This window comes from Ambystoma mexicanum, chromosome 6p (genome assembly GCF_040938575.1).
Source record: "Ambystoma mexicanum isolate Mex_15411 chromosome 6p, UKY_AmexF1_1, whole genome shotgun sequence".
Classification (NCBI taxonomy): domain Eukaryota; kingdom Metazoa; phylum Chordata; class Amphibia; order Caudata; family Ambystomatidae; genus Ambystoma; species Ambystoma mexicanum.
The window spans coordinates 961,874,632-961,893,471 of NC_090935.1; the positions used below are offsets into that span (position 1 = coordinate 961,874,632).

The 18,840-nt window shown below is 45.5% G+C and overlaps 1 protein-coding gene across 1 annotated transcript in view; it reads left to right on the forward strand.

Annotated features, from left to right (window-relative positions):
- Positions 1–18,840, forward strand: part of SRFBP1 (serum response factor binding protein 1) — a 719,075-nt gene that overhangs the window by 364,666 nt on the left and 335,569 nt on the right. The gene's annotated exons all lie outside the window — the stretch shown is intronic.

Here is an 18,840-nt window from a genome sequence, read left to right on the forward strand (position 1 = left end):
GATTTAACTTGGTGATTTGTAGATATCCGTGGTCATGTCTTTAAAAAAAAAAAGTGGGTGTGTGGCGTATGGGGCTCATCTTCTCTCGTCTCTTCTACTGCTCCGCTCTCCTCTTTGGCCTCCCATCTTGCTCCTCTAATCCCTCTATCACTCTGCCATCCGTACCCTTTGCCTTCTCTCTCCTTATGACTCTGTTTCTTCTTCACTCTCTCATCTTGGCTGGCTTCCTTTCCACTCAACTTAAATTCAACTTCCTTTGTCTCGTCTTTAAATCTCTTCATGATTTCGCCCCTCCCTACCTTTCCTCTCTCCTCTCATTCTACTCTCCCTCTCGCCCCCTCCGATCTGCTGATCTCTTCCTTCTTCCCGCTTCCGATCCTTCCAGCTTCCGATCCTTCTAGCTCCTTGCCCCCCCTACACTGGAACTTTCACCCTCTCTCAATCCACTCCATTTCCTCATACCCCTCCTTCCACTCCTCCTTGAAATCTCACCTTCTCCTTTCCCCGTTCTGTTAACATCTTCTCTTCTCTCCTACTCTTCCTCTGTTCTGTTTCTCTTTTACTGTCCTAGGAAAATTGTTCTGTATATTGTTTTGATGGTTTGTCTTATGTTTTGCATTTAAGCTTCCACTTATTCCATGTTTCCAGTTGTTGTAATGTAAAGCGCTTTGGAGTAAATCACTCTATAAATTTAATAAATACAAATACTCCTTTACATACCAATTGATTGTGGTGTCACCGGAAATTAGCATATCAAGGTGCCATGTGAAAAAAGTGGGGGGACTCAGTCCACCCACCCTTCTGTACTCTCGACTTGTGCCCTGGTACATATGTATTGTGGGTGTGTCTGCTCTAGGTGCAAAGTGCACAGTTAAGTCTACGGTGCCCACATACTGATTTTCAGGTATTCACGCTCTGCCATCTGACGATTACTGCTCTGACCCTTCATCGAATAATGTTCTCTGCGCATGACATGACAATGCGTGTATAAAAAATGAGTTTCGGTTAATTGTTCTTACTGGGTCTTACTTTTGATTACTGTAGTGATTACTGTAGTGAAATACAATGCAATTGAAGTCAGTAAAATTTGAATCATTGACACAAATAATGTAAGCAAGTGTTATATTCGATACTGCAACTTAACTCTTAGTTTAGGAATACAGACAGCACAAGCTTCAAGGATTGATTTAAGCAGATTTTATTGCTCCAAAGGCTCGGCTGCAGACCAGTGTGTATAGTCACAGCGAGGGTGCAACATTTCAAATTCTATGACAAAACCGGAGGTGAGCATTATGCTTCAACTTCTTTAATACTGCTAAACCACAGCATTTAAAATCTTTTTTTTTTGTAACAGTCTAACATGTACAAAATAACAAAGAAAAACATAACATGATAGAAAAAAGAACGTAGGCTCACTACAGTTCCCATGAGGCTCTGCTCTGAGTCCTCAGTCTTTATCTCACTGGCCAATCCGAGTCCCACCTTCCTCTATTAATGACAGCAGCACTGGGTTCCTTCATCTTCTTTTTTGCTGCAGCCACACAGATAAGTACCCTGATTGTAATCCCTGAATTCTCCATGGTAGTCCTGATGCATTATATATTGTGAGCATAGGTTTTATTAACAGATAACGTGCGCAGCGTACAGTATCTAATTTGCACTAGCTGGTCATACCTTTACGGTCCGACGCACGTATTTCAGTCCGAGCGTCCCGTACCTCACACGCGGCAAAATTCATTAAAGATCCGTAGAGCAACTGGCAAACCGTGCCCGCGAGTGATCGCACTCAGTGTTGGGGCTCCCGCCGGTCAGTCGCCAGTTGTATTCATAGTTTGCCTCAGCAAGTGGCTGTTTTCCCCGTTGCGCGAGCAGCGAACAAGCCCAACTCTCCTCACACACACAGACTATATCTCGCGCATGCGCAATAGCGCATTAGCCGCGGATTAACGGTCGGAACATATTCTCTCTCGCTCTCACAACGAGCACAGAGCGTTATTTCTTAGCGGTCCTCCTTAAAAAGCAGAGGCATATTGAAGTATTAAAAAAAAGAAAGGAGAATAAAATCGGTCTGCAGAAAGGACCACGGACTACTTGGCAACACCTTTAATATCAGTGCTGCAAGTACCTATAAAAGCCCCCATAGCATGCAACATGGGAGAGTAGGCATGGATCAAGGGGAGTGACAATGAATATGAGCAAGAAGGAGAGTACATTGGAGAAGAGGAAATGGACCTCTCCTATAGTTTAAAAAAGGTTTTAGGAGACTCTTTAGAGCAAGCTGTGGCTCAGGGAGTCAAGCCTCTACAAGACAGGTTGTTAATCCTGGAGGAGCTTTTGGGCAAGAAAGCTGGAACGCTCGATGACCCAGGTGAGGGGACCTCCACATAAAAGCCTCAGGAACACGATGAAAAGGGGAGAAAAGTGTCCCGGAAGAGAAAACGCTCTTCTACTCACTCAGGCTCAGAAATGGGGAAGATAAAAAAGCACCAGGAGGCGGCTGACGCATTCAACAGGCTTAAGAGTGCGTTTTTAACAAAAGCAGCCCTGCCCAGCCTTGTACCCCCTACCCCAGGGTGAAAAATACAGGGGAAGCTGCATCATCCTCAGAGCAGTCCAGAACAGGAGGAGGAACCCGAGGATGATGTGCAAAGCTTGAGTAAGGTGAGCGTGACCTTGCAGAAGCACTCCTGCGAGCCAAAAGCCAGCATGGTGGAGAGCCCCAAAGGCGACAAGGACATGTCGGACATATTTGAGCCGGACATCTTTAGGCACCCAAGGTCCACAGAATGAGTCCCTTCACCGAGGGTGGCCTTCTACATGGCTCAAAAGACGAGAAAGCCCCTAGAGAAAGATACCAGATTCCGTCTCAGGGCGGAGTGTCCAAGACCTGAGCTAGCGGGGAAAGTGGCCGACACGCCTGAACTCAACTCCAAGATGCTGACATACGTAACGAAAGCAAGTAAAGATGCCAGGAAAGGCATGGACCGTGCATGGAAGACATGCCAAGATAAGCTACTGGACCTGATGGGACCCATTGCGAAATAATGGACCTGGCAGAAAGGGCAAAAGACACCGGGGAACCAGTAGACCCTGTTGTTCTGGCAGGATGGGCCCAGAGGGTAGTTTGTATGTTGGGCAACGCCAACTGTGCGATATCCTCTGAGCGTCGTCGATCCAGGTTCCTAAAGATCGATAATAAGCTAGGGGACCTAGCTTCTTACGAAGCCGGTGAGTTTCAAGGCCTCCTTTTCGGAGACACCTTTGTTAAGGAAATGAAAACATTTGTCGGGACATTTACAACCTTGGAGAAGGCCCACGCATCCATAAGGAAAGTGTTCCCAGGGAGAATTTTTGCCGGGGCCGGTCAATGTAGGGGCCGATCGGCAGGCCGGTTCAATTCCAACAGAAGGTCCCAGAGCGCAGTATTGGGAATCTCGTCAGCAGGATGCATTTTTCTCCAACAGAGGCAGAGGCTTCAGGGGACGCTGTGGGCGTGGATACTATCGGCACCAGAGCAATAGCACAGGTGAGCAAGCGCGCAGCAAGCTATCCTCCGGTGGGGGGGGCAGAACAATATGTTCTTTATGCAGCTGGCACAGTCTGTCTACAGACGCATGGGTCCTGCAGACAGTGCAAGGTTTTGTATTGGAGTTTCTGGAGCCGCCAGAACAGAGGTGTCCCCCCTCCACGCATTCTGATGGCACAGGCAGAGGAAGCGTTGTTGGACACAGATATTCAGGCCCTAGTGCAGAAGAACTCCATAGAAAGAGCAACGTCACGCAGATCCACCTTTTTGAGCAACATGTTCCTAGTACATCGCAAGGACAAAGTCCACCAGTGATAAAATTGAGAGGAAAAGAACAGCTGGTTAGTATACAGGCACTTCAAGATGGAGGGGATCCATCTACCAGGAGACCTGCTCAGAAAGGGGGATAGGCTGGCGCGGCTGGATCTCAGAGATGCACACCTAGCAGTGCAATGTCGACATTTCCTAAGATTCATCTGGAGAGAAGAGGTGTGGCAGTTCAGAAGTCTGCCATTTGGCCTAGCTTCAGCACCATGGGCATTCACCAAGCTCATGAGGCCCGTAGCAGCAGCACTACGAGAGCAAGGTATTCGGATGATCATATACTTGGACGACATCCTCCTCATGGCAGAAGACAAGAACCGGTTGCAAATAAAAGTGCAGTGGGCGATAAACCTTATTTCGAGCCTAGATTTCTTAGGGAATAAGGACAAGTCAGAACTAGTACCGACCAAGCAACTAGAATTTTTGGGTTTCACCATAGATATGAGAAAAACTACCTTAGAACTCCAGACACCCAAGATAAGGTTGATCAAGAAAGATCTGAGATCAGCACTCATGAAGCCGGTTATCTCGCTGTGGAATCTAGCCAGGATAGTGGGACTCCTAGCAGCATCCATTTGCAGCCCGTTATACTATCATGCTCCTCAGAGGCTGAAGATCAAGTACCTAAGGTAAGGCTGGAGGTAGCATCGGTTCCTCTAGACTAGGAGAGCAAAACCGAGCTCAATTGATGGCTCCACAATATGGAAGCGTGGAACGGCCGGGCCATTTTCGGAGACGTTCTGGAACTCATTATAGAGTCAGACACCAGCTGATCAGGCTGGGGGCCAGATGTGGTCAGACAGACGGGAGAAAAATGGTCACAAGAACACCTACAATTGCACATCAACTGCTTAAAACTTATTGCATGCTCCTTCGCAGTAAAAGCTTTTACCAAAGACAAAGCTCAATGTTGCATCCTTCTGAGGATGGACAACATATCTGCGGTGCGATATATAAAGAAATCTGGGGGCACCAAATCCAGGATGCTGGCCAAGCTAGCGAAGGATTTCTGGCACAGCTGCCTAGACAAGAACATAACAGTCAGAGCGGAATATCTCCGAGGGGCCCTGAATACAGTGGCGTACTGGAACTCCCGATACTTGCTAGATAACAGCTACTGAAAGCTACACAGGAGGACCTTCGAAAAGCTGGAGCGGAAATGGGCCCTCTAACCATAGACCTATTTGCCTCACGATTGAACGCTCAACTGACGAGATACTTCATTTGGAAGTTAGACCCCGAAGCGCAAGTGACAGATGCGTTCCTTCACCAGTGGGGAGGTCAAGTCCATTATGCATTTCGCCCCCTTTGCGATGCTGGCGAGGGTACTAGCAAAGGTCTGCAGGGACAGAGCAAAGATAGTGATAAAGACGCTGGGATGGAGATCTCGGGCCTGGTTTCCAGTTCTGATGGAACCTTCTACGGATTTCCCTCAGAAGATTGCGTACAGACCAGATCTCCTAGCCAATCCAGCGGGAGACCTACACCCTCTGATACAAGACAAGACACTAACATTATTAGCATGCAGAATTTCAGGCGTGACTGCCAGGGCTTTCAGAGGAAGTGTCAGAATTTATCAATTTATCATGGGCTCTCTCCACAATCGGGAGTTATAATTCCGCGTGGCAAGCCTGGGAATCGTGGGGGAGGGGTATTTCTCCTGTTTCAGCACCTATAGTACAAGTAGTGAATTTTCTAGCCAGCCTACCCTCCTCCAGTAGAGCCTTCAAGACGGTAGGAGTGTATAGATTGGCGATATCTGCCGGGCGCAAGCTCGTAGATGGTGCTCCGGTCGGAGAACACCCGGCCGTGACGAGGTTGTTGAAAGGAGTGAAGGTTAGCAAGCCTCCCATGCCGAGGTATTCTTCGCTGTGGGACGTTGACAGGATTTTACGATTCTTCGAGCAGTGGCCGAGGAACGCCCCAGTATTGAGGAAACGGCTTTCAGGGAAGTTGGTGACACTACTCTGCTTAGTTTCCTGCCGAAGGGTCTCAGATGTGAAAGCTCTGGCGATAGATGGGAACCCTTTCTATCCGGAGGGGATAGCGTTTAACTTAGCACAGCAGACAAAGAGCAATTCTAGAGTGATCTCATACCCATACTTCCCGAATAATGATAAATTGTGTGTAGCGCAATGCATAAAGTGCTATGAAACGGCAACAGCAGCGATTAGGCCAGCTGGAGTTAGTCAGCTGCTTATAGCACGTAGGAAGACATATAAAGCGATTGTGACAGCCATCATAGCTAGCTAGATGGGGGAAGGAAGTGATGGAACTGACCGGTATAGACATTACGAAATTTGGAGCACACTCCACAAGAGGAGCTATGGCCTCACAAGCTTTTGCAGCGGGAGTTCGCTGCAGGAGATCATGAAGGCGGCAGACTGGTCGTGTGACTGTGTTCAGAATGTTTTACTTTAAGCATCTGCAGTAGTAGAAGGCTTTGAACTAGCATAATGCTCGCCTCCGTTATTGTCATAGAATAAAGATTGCCAAGCGTCCAGCACAGGAAGTCTTGATTCTATTAAAGACACGGCGAGCATTATCCCACCCTGCGGGAATACGTATATTATGATTGCGATATGGAATGTAGCATTGTGATATTACAATGATGCAATGTTAGTATTTGCAATGTTAGTATTATGAGAAAGCGATGCAAGTATTCCCCCACCCTAAAATGGTTAGGAGAAGAGCAAAAGAACTCCTGGGAGTAGGACAAGCGGAAGCAAGTGAAAGGAGTCTGGAAGGATATGCAGATGTAAGTTTGATCAAAGACTGCGTGAAGCAGGAAGAGAACGTTTTAAGTTATCCTCAGGCTTTTGACTTTCGAGTGGAGACTATAATTCACAGTTATGGAAGTGATTAAAAAAGAGGAAGGAATCCAGTGCTGCTGGCATTAATAGAGGGAGGTGGGACTCGGATTGGCCAGTGAGATAGAGGCTGAGGACTCTCAGACAGCAGAGCCTCATGGGAACTGTAGTGAGCCTACGTTCTTTTTTCTATCATGTTATGTTTTTCTTATTTTGCACATGTTGGAACTGTTTAAAAAAAAAAAAGTAAAGTAAGATTTGAAATACTGTGGTTTAGCAGCATTAAATAAGTTGAAGCATAATGCTTGCCTCCATGTCTTTAATAGAATCGAGACTTCCTGCGCTGGGCGCTAGGGCTATCTTTATTACAAGCTACTAGCCAGCCATAAAAAGTCACTCGCCACCTCAATTTGATACATACAGACAGCACACCATTTCTTACTCGCCAAGAGAGAATTATCACTAGCCAGTGCACGTTTTTCACCCTGGACAGCACTGTCTTTAGTTTTGGCTATTTACTGGCACAAATGAACACTAACAACTTGTTTTAAACTTGAGGCCATGTACTGTAGGAGGCCACACACTAGGTGACACAGGCTTTTTAGTATTTAAGGGAAGTGTCCTCATGCTGCCCATAAGGGCAATTCAGGGTTGTGGGCATTGAAAAGGATAAAGTGTGCAGTCAAGGTTCAAATGACCAAACGCCTGAAAATCCATCCTGATCAACCTGGGATGATATAGATTCCCCCCCCCCCCAAAAATAAAATCCCCCACTCGACCCTCCTTTTCTTTATAGTCTTTGGCTGTGTTTTCGATAAGTAAAGGACAATAGCATATATTCATAAATTGTTCTACAAAAACATGCAATTGGGGCTTGCAGTCTATGGGTGGTTCCTGTAGACCTTTTCCTCAACCTTAAGTGGCTCTCTTCTCCCAATAGGTCTTGTTGCAGTAGCGACTCACTATAGCCAGGGTACACCTACTATCTAGTCTGGCTCTCTGCTATCCCTCACCTTCTCTCCAACTCTCTCTGGGACAGTGGTATATTAAGTCTGCCCTTGTGTGCCATTTCTCAAGGTGACTGTCCAGCATGTTTCCACTCTTCTCCCTGCCGTTGTCGCCCCTCTTTTCCACCTTCTTCCCTCTCGAACACTGTCCTGTCTATGACCTCTCTACACCCCATCTCCTGGTGTTATCACTGTATCTCTCACCCTTCTATCTCTACTCTCATCTTAACCTCTCCCCTCTAAATCTCACCCCTTACCTACACACTCTCAAAACAAGCCACAAGTCTCCTCCAATTTGTTTGCTAGTGCTGCACCCTCCTCTGTCTCCTGGTCCTCCTCCAACCTCACCCGAATACTTCTCACTGGAAGCTAACTTTACAGCCCTCCCCTTCCTGTCTGGACGCTTCTCTCTGCTTCCATTGGGTACTTGAGTCAGCTACTACTGTGGGCCAATCACGTTGTAATGTATCGCCAACACCCACACACCCCCACTTCCCCCATCTCCCCTTTTGGGCCAGGACTTCCCCAAGAAAACGTCATAAGGACCTTTGTCCCAACACCTTTACCAGCCTCCATCGTTATCCAGCTTGCCATGCGGTCTCCTGCAACATTTGTTTTCAGTGTAACTACTCAGTAAATTGGGTTTTCAACAAGGTTTAGGAAGCGGGTCCCCCATTCCTGTATAGTCCCTTGAAGTTCCTGCTTCGCCGCTGGTGCCCCATTGTTCCTATGTATCCAGGCACAGATTAGTGTGGTAGGAGTTGGACCTCCCAATCGGCTCTTTAAAATGGAATCCTAGCCATTTTTCATATTTTGCGTTTGGACCGTACTGCTTCTCGAGATCTATAGTCAGTCATATGAGTCAGGGGATTCTGGTGCCTACTGGTAATTTTAGTACTTTGTGCCGCGATACCAGGTTCTGGTTACCAAGCCTCTATGGAATTTCATGAAAAATTAAACCGATACAAGACAGAGGCTGATGGGCATGAGGTCAGAGAAAGAGACACAAATGTGCATACACGGCTCCAGGCATGCTTGGGAGGTCGGACTGTGGTCCCCCAAATCACCTCTGGGGGTAGGTCTGACTCTGGTGTAGCCCTGTTAGGTCGCTTACCCTAGGTTGAGGGGTCGTTCCCCCCCCCCTCCCTAATTGACATGGTCCTAACTATGACTGTCGCACGTTTCCAAGATCTGTTAGCTGAACTGTAGCTGTTGACATTTTGTGCAGGAAGTACCACTGGTCCTTTGAAGAGTCAAAGGATCAGTTATTTATGCTGTATGCCTCGTTCTGTAAGCATGTTTCTTTTGCAGTGGCACATGGCTGATCTCCACACCATGCACACAGATGAAAGGTGCACATGGTATTGCCAGCATAGCAGAACATAAAACAGGAGTTATGGGGTGTTGTACCGCACACTGCTGCTATTCCCCCCTGACACCCTCGAGTGTTTGTCCTTTTATCTAGTCTTAAACATTTCATCCCAAATTATCCAAATGATCCTGTTACGTGAGCCCTGTTAACATTGGCAAACAACAAATAATATTGTGACAGCCATCTGAACAGTTTGGAAACTGTGGACAAATGACAGGCAAAAACCTGCACAGCCCTGCTTAATGCCTTTCCCTACCCTTCAGGCAATGCTGGTGACTGCCCCTTGTACTCGAAACTACAAGCCAGCGCATTGCCACGCCATTGAAATAATGCATGCAAACTCATGCAGCCCTTCTAAGCTCATTATATGGGTGCGTTAGCCCAAGGCTTATTGTTCTCACAAGGAAGGTCAGTATGAGGTGAGGGGGGGATACACTGTTGATGAAGCACAAGTACCTCAGCACGGACTGTAAACCATTCGAACAAGAACCTCTGCTGTCCCAGTTCAAATGATGCCTCATCACGAACAGGGAAAGATTTATCAGCGACACAGGAAAAACATTGGACAGGCTATAAAACATTTGGAAAAGAAACTGCCTTTTTGGAGTTTATCCCCGTCAGTCCTGAAAGTTAAATAAATGTGTAGAGATCTGTCTTCTAGCTGATGTGGGCTTTCCATCATACGTTAGAATAGGAACATTCTAACTCTGGTCAGGTGTCCTGCAGGATTCGGAAGAGGCATGGCGACTGGTCTCAGTGCTGCACATGGCACAACAGGACAGGGCAAAGGATAGTGGTGGAATCGAAAATTGAGGTCATATGGAATCGCAGGCATCACTTGTCAATACACAAGGTCGTTTGGGTGTCACGTCCCCAGTGCAACCTCTAACGTTCAAATTAGTGTGATGGCGTGACCTCCCTCCCCCAAACCCCCCGAATGAAAGAGATATGTGGGTCCCAGCAGATGCTGGATAATTCACAGAACCACGGGCAGTGACTTCACCAAGGGGATATCTGGAGCACTCTCTTCACTTGGGCAAGTAACTTATAATAATGAGGACCCCCTCCTTGGTGTTACTACAAATGGCACACGCCCCATCTTTCATTTGTGTGCAGGTTGCAGAAATGCAATTTGCCATGTCCGTGAATTGCTGAGTGAACATAAACATTGAATTACCCCAGAAGATTACTGGTTGAGCAGATGGTGTGCAGTGGCAGTGTCCTACAGCATTTGTTTGATAGTTTTGTGGTGCGACAAGGTTTGCACAATATACCAAGTCCAGCAGTAACTTACTGTATCATTGGCTTCCCCTAGCCCTATCTTGCCCAATACCCTGAATCTTTGAGAAAAGAGCTAGGTTTGTTTGCACTTGTGTACATTCATTGTACTGCTGGTCCATTTGCGCTACATATGTGGACTCTTATTCAGCTCATAATTCTTGTTGGGAAGGGAGATTACCCAACCCACACAAACTGAGATGGAAGTTCCCACGCGTTTTTATTTCTATACAGAGTGCCGGGTCTGTTGGCTTTGAAAGTGCTGTTTTTATTCTTAAACTATTCTATTGGAACTGTTCAAGGTTTTAGCAGTGAAGTGGTTCACGACCTTTATACGGTGCTTTTTCTCGGATATAGTCCAGACTGTCCAAGCAGAATTATCTTTCACTAACAACTACTCTGATTGCATAGGCTAAAACAACGTTGCCCTACCGTTCTCATTAGATGTGAAGTCTGGCCTAAAGCTAGATAAACATTCCTGCACTGTTAGGACTAATTATAGATTAGTGCTGGTGATACCACATTCCTTGGTTTCTTTAATTGAAGCATAGCAAAATGTTTTGATTTAAAGTATGTTGCAATTAGAAATATTTAAATCAATAAAAAGTAAGAGCAATCCCTGCAAACAGGCTCATAATAGAGGAGACAATTCTGATATGTTATAAGTTATTCGTTCACATAAATAGAATGGTCTGTGCATTAATGTAATGTTAACACTCCACAGAGTCAAACAAGTACTGTTTCTTGTGTTGTGCATTCATAGATTCTCATCTTCTAAGACTGGAGTTTCTAGAAAATAATAAATTATTGCATTAATGTCTTGTTTATTCCTGCTCAGTAACCATTTTGTTTCATCCTGTTTCTAAATATGTTCATATTTCAATTTTGTAAAATTCACTTTAGCAGCAGTGTTAGTATTAACTCTCGAAATTGCACAAATACCACTTTCAAGCCATCAAGACCTTGACTTTTTCCGTTCAACAGCTCTCTGGTCGTCTCACGTTCTATTGCTACTGGATCCTCCATGTAAAGAATGTTTGCCACAACACCTTACAGTTCAAGAATTAACCACTTGCATAGTATTTGTGTTTTTCTTCTTAACCGGACGACTGTTAGCCAAATTTGGTATTAACTTTATCACCCTCGCAAAGATGAAATACTGAGTCAGCACCTTGTGGATTTGAAGGTATGACCTGAGGTTCCAAAACGTCCCCGCACAAGATGCATGAATTTATCCCGTAACAATAAAGGGTCTGTTGCTTTGTGCAAATTAATAATCTCCCTGTTAATAAAATGCAGCCAGTCATGCTGCTCGAACATTGGTAGTTATTCCTAGATGGGAGCCTGTAAGCCGAGAAATCAAGAGTCCTGCACTCTCCCTCCCTCGTGGCTCGACCCTCTGGCTTTTGTTTTCTCTAAAACCCTACTACACTCCTTACTCCACCCCTTAAAAACATTTGTTCCCCCCCAAAAAAGTGGTATCGTCCATAATTTCCTCTGTTGGTAGACTGGAATGGTACTACTATGGTAAGCCAACAGGAACAGGAACAGTACTGCTGCCCTTTGTAATGCCCAAGTGACCTCAAGTTTGCTTATTTTTACTTTTTTTATTATTGGCTTTATTTGGTTTTTACATGCAAAACCTTTTGCCACTTCAAAGTCATTATTTCGACCATTGTATTAATATAAAACCGACAATGGACAAGAGTCAATATCTCCAAATTTTTCTTCTAGCGTTCATTAGTGTCCTTCGCTGTTCAGTTTGTCAAATATTTCTCTTAGCAATTTCACCAATGCCAGAATTAGGGTTATTCAGTGACCTCTCAACAGTTCCAACCACCACTCTTCGTAGGATCTTCCCACATAGTTATTTGTAATGTAAGTCATGAGTTTTGTTCGTGCCCCCCGACCCCCCAAGCCTAGGCGAAACATAACTAGATGTTTTAAGGTTTCCACCGCAACTGGATTCTGGCACCATCTGCATGTGATCCTCACTTTCTGGCTTGACCCTTCATTTAGAATCTCTCCTGTGGGAAATAAATTCAATCTAAATCGTAGGTATTGGTCTCTGAAGACCCACTTTGGAAATTTCTCCAAATACTGTGTAAGTGTGTTTAATTTCCGACTTTACACAATTGGTTTTCCATAATATTTCAGGGCTTGCCTGTCGTTCTGTGTGTAATCCAGTCTGCTCTGTATAGTTTGATCATAATTTTGTCCGGATTTCAATTGTTTGCTGTGTTTCACCCAGGTCATTGATTATGGCTTGGCAAATCAGCTTCCATTCCTTCAGAGTAATGTCGGATTGTTGCGTTATCGCTTCTTAGAGTGGTTCAAGACCTCCTTTTTCTGGAGGCTCCAGACATATGTAATAAAGGGCAAGAGATTTCCATGTCACTATTGTTTTTAGTGCTGTCAATCCGAGCTCCATGTGTAGGTCTTGTATTGGTGTGCTTAATAGGACATTACTCTTTTCCAAACATTCCGGTTCTTATTTGAATGTGAACACTGTTCCGGCTGTCTATGTAAGAATAGGTACAACATTTAATCTATCCGCAGGATCTTTTCATCCGGATTTTCCCCTGGCTTGCAAAGTTCTTTGCTTTTGCTTTCAACATTAATAGCCTTGGTTCATCCGTTTCAGAGGTTTTTAGATGTACTCCCAAGTACGTAAATGCCGCTACCTGAGGAATCCTTTTTCCTTCTAGGTGCCAGGTGTAGGCCTTTTTCTGAGTTGTGTTGTGATTTTCGACAAACGCCATTACCTTAGACTTCTGCGGATTAATCTTTAGCCCATTTGCTTCAGTGTATTGTTGCAACACCTTCAGTTGTTGCAATACTACAGGCATTTGCTCCAGTAAAATAATTTTATAGTATAGTTCTGTCCCACAGCAAAGAAAGGCTGATTGTATGCATAAATGTGGTTTGGAAATGTTCAACTTTACAGATATATTTTGACTACTGTGAACATAAGCTCCAAAATAGTAGCAGCTATGTCAGCAGCTTGTACTGAACTTAAAAAACTACCTTAGCCTCGAACTGCAACTTTCTGCAGCGAACAATAAATCCGTTTGCTTTTATGCTCTTCTCCAGTAAATGACATAAGAAAAAGGATGCCATAAAACGTGTTTTATATTTACCCATAGTCCCTGGTTCCAAAGTGCTGCTTATGTGTTTTGCAATTATGATTTCTTGTCAAAACAAATGTAAACATTTCAAACTCCATTTTGCAGAACAAACATTTAAATAAGAGAGTAAGTGATTAAACCATTAATTCTGAAACATGGAACAATGCGAGTGAACATACATTCTTTCTTCAGCAATAGATGTGCTACTTGGTTTGTAGGAAAATATTGAAAATGTATGTATCCACTATTCAAGTATTTCGTGAAGTTCTGAAGTATTAAATATATATTTAATTCTGAGACTTGTGAATCTGCTTAGTTTGACATGCTTTACATTACCCGCCATAGTGATTAGTGCAGAATATTACATCTCGGCTTTGTTTTCAATTTTGAAAAGAGGCGGTGACGGGGGCAATGCTGTCACAGTACCCATAGTCTATTATACAGTGATGCATTGTTTTTTCCATCAATTGCGTTGGATGAAAAAAGGTGTAGCTGCAGTTAACTGTATTGGGGGCTGTAATGTAAGTGATCGAAGCATAACCGTGACATGAAAATTGAACGTCTTTTACATCGAGCAAAAGTAAAGGAAATTCCACAGCAAATCATTCACTTTGCTTGCGAACAACTAGCCAACAGGATTTCAGTGGGTGCAGGGGTTATACCACATTTTACCCATAGGCACTGTAGAATGCCTTTATTCCCAAATACAATTGAAACCTGTTACTCGGTTGTTCCTCTTGGTGCACAAATAAAACGCACCCTTTAAATCTTGCCCACGGCGCCACAGCAGTTCATTTGGAAGGACAATGCACTGTGTGTGCAGTAACTGCCTTCCGAGGGACCATATTGAAAGTCTATGCCAAACGTGTTGGCATTTTAAAGCTAAAATCTTTATGGAGCGAAGCGAAACCTTCTGGGTCGCGTTCAAATTGCAGGCCGAAAAAGCACAAGGTGAGGCCACCACGTTACCAGAAGAAATGGACCTCATGGCAGCCATCGGATTTGAAAGTGACCAGAGGAGCAGCAGATCAAAAGATATGTGGCAGTCCGCCCCTTGCTCTCTCTCTGGGAAGTGTTGGGTCGTGCCATGGTGACAATCCTTGGTGCCGCGAATTTTTCACAATCCCAAACTAAGGTGAAGCCAACATCTGATGAGGCCATCCTAAATCGAGAGCCAATCACTCTGTGTTGAATCCAAAGAATTTGGAACATGACGGCCATAAGGTGCCGAGCACAATAGACGCAGAAGCCGTGCAAAATAAATACACTCCTATAAAACAAAAGACACTGCATAAGGAAGGGCCGAAGCTGCAAACATTTTACGACCTCCAAGGACACATCCCATGTAGGATTTGGTAATCTCCACGAGGAAAAAGGGCTGCCTCCTTGATTTTTCAGAATCTGAGGAGAAATGGGAGTAGGCAGTACAGCAAGGAAAAGCCATGTCATCCTATGGTGAAGATATCGTTTTTGGAACATAAAGAAAACAAGGCCCAATAAAGAAAGCAAGCTAGTTTAGAAGCCAAGCAACAACACTAAAGGTCCAAAAACGTATTGATTTACACCAGCAGGACAATATTTTTGCAGACACTGTTTGAGGAGGACACAAATGTGTATGAAGCTGAGTGACACTTGTTTCCTCTTCAAGTGAGGTTCAGTACTTGTCCTGTGCTCTTTTAAAAAGAGCAGCAAACCGATTTGCCATGTAAACACAAGAATCTGACTAAGATTACGACTTTATTGAAAATCTCCAAGAGAAGAAGGTGGTTTCCCTGTGCCTTTCGCTTCTGAAGTCCACTTTCCCTAATTAACACAGGGTCCAACTAGGGGTTATTGGGTGTGTACCCGTATTCAGGTAAAAAAAAAGACAGTGGCTTACTGTCTCCCTGGACCTACCCACACAATGACTCAGCTGGATGGCCCACAGGATCCTCTGCCATGCTCTAAAAGTGGAGGCCACATGCAAGTGGCCAAAATATAGTTTTGTTAAGTGGCCTGTTCTTGGGGCATTTATACCGTCAAGGTGCTCGGCAAAACCATCATACATTCCATCAAAATATTACAACACTTCAGAACTTGAAAGAACACACTACCACTATGAACCCCTCACATTAATTCCTCTATAATTGAATTCTTAATTCCTAGTGTACCCAGGATTTTCCCTGGAAGACAGTATCCTTCAGCACATCATTGTCATATTTTAATCACCCACATTTGCTACCCAACAAGACCTTTTTCGCTACTTTTCGCATTGTAAGAGGAACTTTGTTGATGCTGTATGATATTGTTGCCATGGTGTCTAGTCATGTGCAAATTCGCATTCAAACATCAGTAGTAAGGAACATTTTCTAGCAGTGTAACCTGTATTTGTCTTATTGGAGCTGTAAGGGTGCATAAAAGTAAGGCTTGGTCACAATGGTGGCATGATTTTGGATAAAGACCTTTATTACATAAAAGTGGGGTTGAAAAGGCATCTCTTTGCCTAATGCTAAGATGTGGTTCCCTGCCTCAAATGAAACTAGTGAAACTATCAGGAAGTCAGAAATTAAAGTCTGTCACTGATGTGTCCCAAAACCTAGCTCTTTCCCTAACACTAATGATCCAAGATAACTGTGCAAGGATAGTCTCTTCTCAAAGTATGTGTTCTTGGTGTTTTCAATCAACGGAAAAGTTTCCAGTTTTGCTGGTAATAAAGTGATGCAAAATAATGTCCCCAAAATACAGGATTCCAATGGGGTTGTGCTACTTTCCTCTAGACTTCATGTTGTCCTAGGTTGCTGGATTATCCACAAAATAACTGTCTCTTGCTTTCACAGTTCTACTCCTACGTCCCGTCCCCTTTCCTCCATCCTGTATGGGCGTCCCTCGCTAGGGATGGGAACGGAACCCTTTTCACCAGAAAAATAACATGTTTGCTTTAAATGTTTACATGCATAGACCTTGGAGCATGCACTCCCCTAACTCCGCCAACCAGTGCCACACACCAGTCCTCTTTTCGACATCCTGGGTGAGGCCTCAAGCCTCGTAATTCCATGCACTTCCCCTAATCTTTTGCTTTTTCTAATTTTCAGGTTTTGGGAGCACAGTCCACTGGTGCTCCCCGGCACATGTCGTTCGCGGCTGGCTTCAGCTGGTGCCCGTTGTGTGCCGGTTACTTTCCCAACTCAGACCTGCACTCGTTCTGCCTTCAGTGCCTTGGGGAAGACAACGGATAGGAAGGCTGCTCAGCGCACAATGCTCTCTCGACCCGGTCGACTCCCAGAGCATTAAGGAATATGTACGCAGGAAGGTAAGCGTACTCTTCTCAAAAGCCCCCTTAGGAGCGACTCCTTCCCGGGGAAGCCTGCTTATGGGAGGGGTCAGTCAGACCCTTGCACCGGCAGCAAGGACACTGAGGCTCTTGTAGCGACTGGCTTAACAGCTGAGGGGGTCTAGGGGCTGGGACACGTCCCGAGGGGCTCAGCTCTGTTACAGGGCACGCACCTGAGGGGGCGCCTACACGTAGCGCAGACAGCACTACCAGCCCCATTGCTGAGGGCCAAGTGACTACCAGGCCCATGCCTGAGGTGCAGGGTGGGGCAGGGCCGATGCAGTCAGCCATGCAGGTTGAACCCAGGCCTGCATTGTCCACGGTCCCGCATGCGGAATGCACGGACAAAATGGCGCCGCGTACAGACAAGATGGCGCCCAAGACAAAAGCCCGCCAACAAGGTGAACTGCAAAGTCTCACGCCTATGACCAGTGCAGATTGTGGTCCTAAGGATTGGCTCAAGCTGCACTTCACTCAGCCAACAAATAAGAGGCCGGATGCACAATTCAGGCAGGTGGAGGGCGATACTCAGTTCATCCACTGCCGTCGGTCATTGCACCAGGCTCTATGAATGCCAAGACCCAGACCTCTAGCACGAGCACCTCATCTTCAGCACTACTTGGCAATGAAGAAGAAATGCTTGAGACCTATGGGAAAAAGGTGCACTCTAATTTCGCGCCTTCAAACACTTGTGTATAGGCGCGTTATAAATGCCATATCATATCCTATACCTCAGGCAGGTCAACGCTGATGCCACCCTGGCAGCGGCTAAACAACGGCTGTGGAGGGAAATTGCAGGCTTCTTCCTTGATATTCCAGCCAACACAAGCCTCTTTCATGGCAGGACATGTAGAAGTGAAACCTGTGCCACAGGACATTGTGGAAGCCACAGTGGTGCACATAGATACTTCTAGCAGGGCAATCTGTGTGGCAACTGACATGAGAAGACTGGCATGGCTCAAGGCGACCAGATTCAACCCTGATGTTCAGGACAGAATCCTAGACCTACCTTTCGAAGGTGGTGACTTGTTTCACTCCACCACTGACGAGGAACTCGATAAAAAGAGCAGCTTGCAGATGTTAATGTTAAAGGATATTTGTACCGCGCATTATCACCACCGGAGTGGTCCCCTGGCATTCGGCTGCTCTGAAAAGTGAAGGGGGGGTGAGTTAGTGGGAAAAGTGAAAAAGAGCAGTGATGTGCTGTTGGCAGCTTCAACCCGGTTAACACCGTCCTCTGGGCTTGCGTTTTATTCCGGTCGGTATCCGTTGTGTGCTGTTGTGTGAGTCTGTGTAGTTTGTTTTGTTGTTGCGGTGTGGTGAAGGTTGTGCGGTTTGTTGTGCTATAGGGTTGTGGTTGTGTTTAGTTTGAGAGGTGTGTGCAGAGCGGTGAAATGGTTGGTGGATTGGTTCTTGGATGCAATGTGTTAAATTTCCATGTTCTTTCTAGGTGTGGCACATGAACAGCTCTGCACTTCTATCTAGGTGCAGCACCTGCTGATATTCACAATCCCTTCCATATAAGACGCCCACCAATATTCATAACTGTGTCATAACTGTGTCCAAATTCGGCCCCTGCCCAGCTTTTGAAACCTGTCTATATGTGAGGCAAGCAGGTGTTCGCGCTTTCATCCAAATCTGGCCTCGATATCATTCTTAATGCAGGCCGGACGCGGCATCGGTCAACAACCGCTACTCTGTCCAGATGTCGCAGTGGTCGGCATTCACAATCCTATCCAGCTGCTCATGCTCGCTACCGCTCACAACCCCATCAAGCGTGGCACATGCCAACATTCGCAACTACATCCAGGGGTGTCACCTGCCATCATTCACAACTCCGCCCATGCCTGGCGCATGCCGACATCACTGCTCCATCCAAATGTGCCAACTGCTAACATTCACTATTCCATTTAATCTATAGTACTTGGTGGCGTTCATGGATTGGGTGAGGTTGTTGGGTGGAGTTGGGCAGGGATGTTAATTTCTGTCCTTATGGGGTTGTCGCTTGTGTTCTATTCAACCTAGCGTCTTCCTTGTTATTGTAGGAATGTCCCTTAGTCGGTTCTGGGTGTTGTCTGTGTCGTC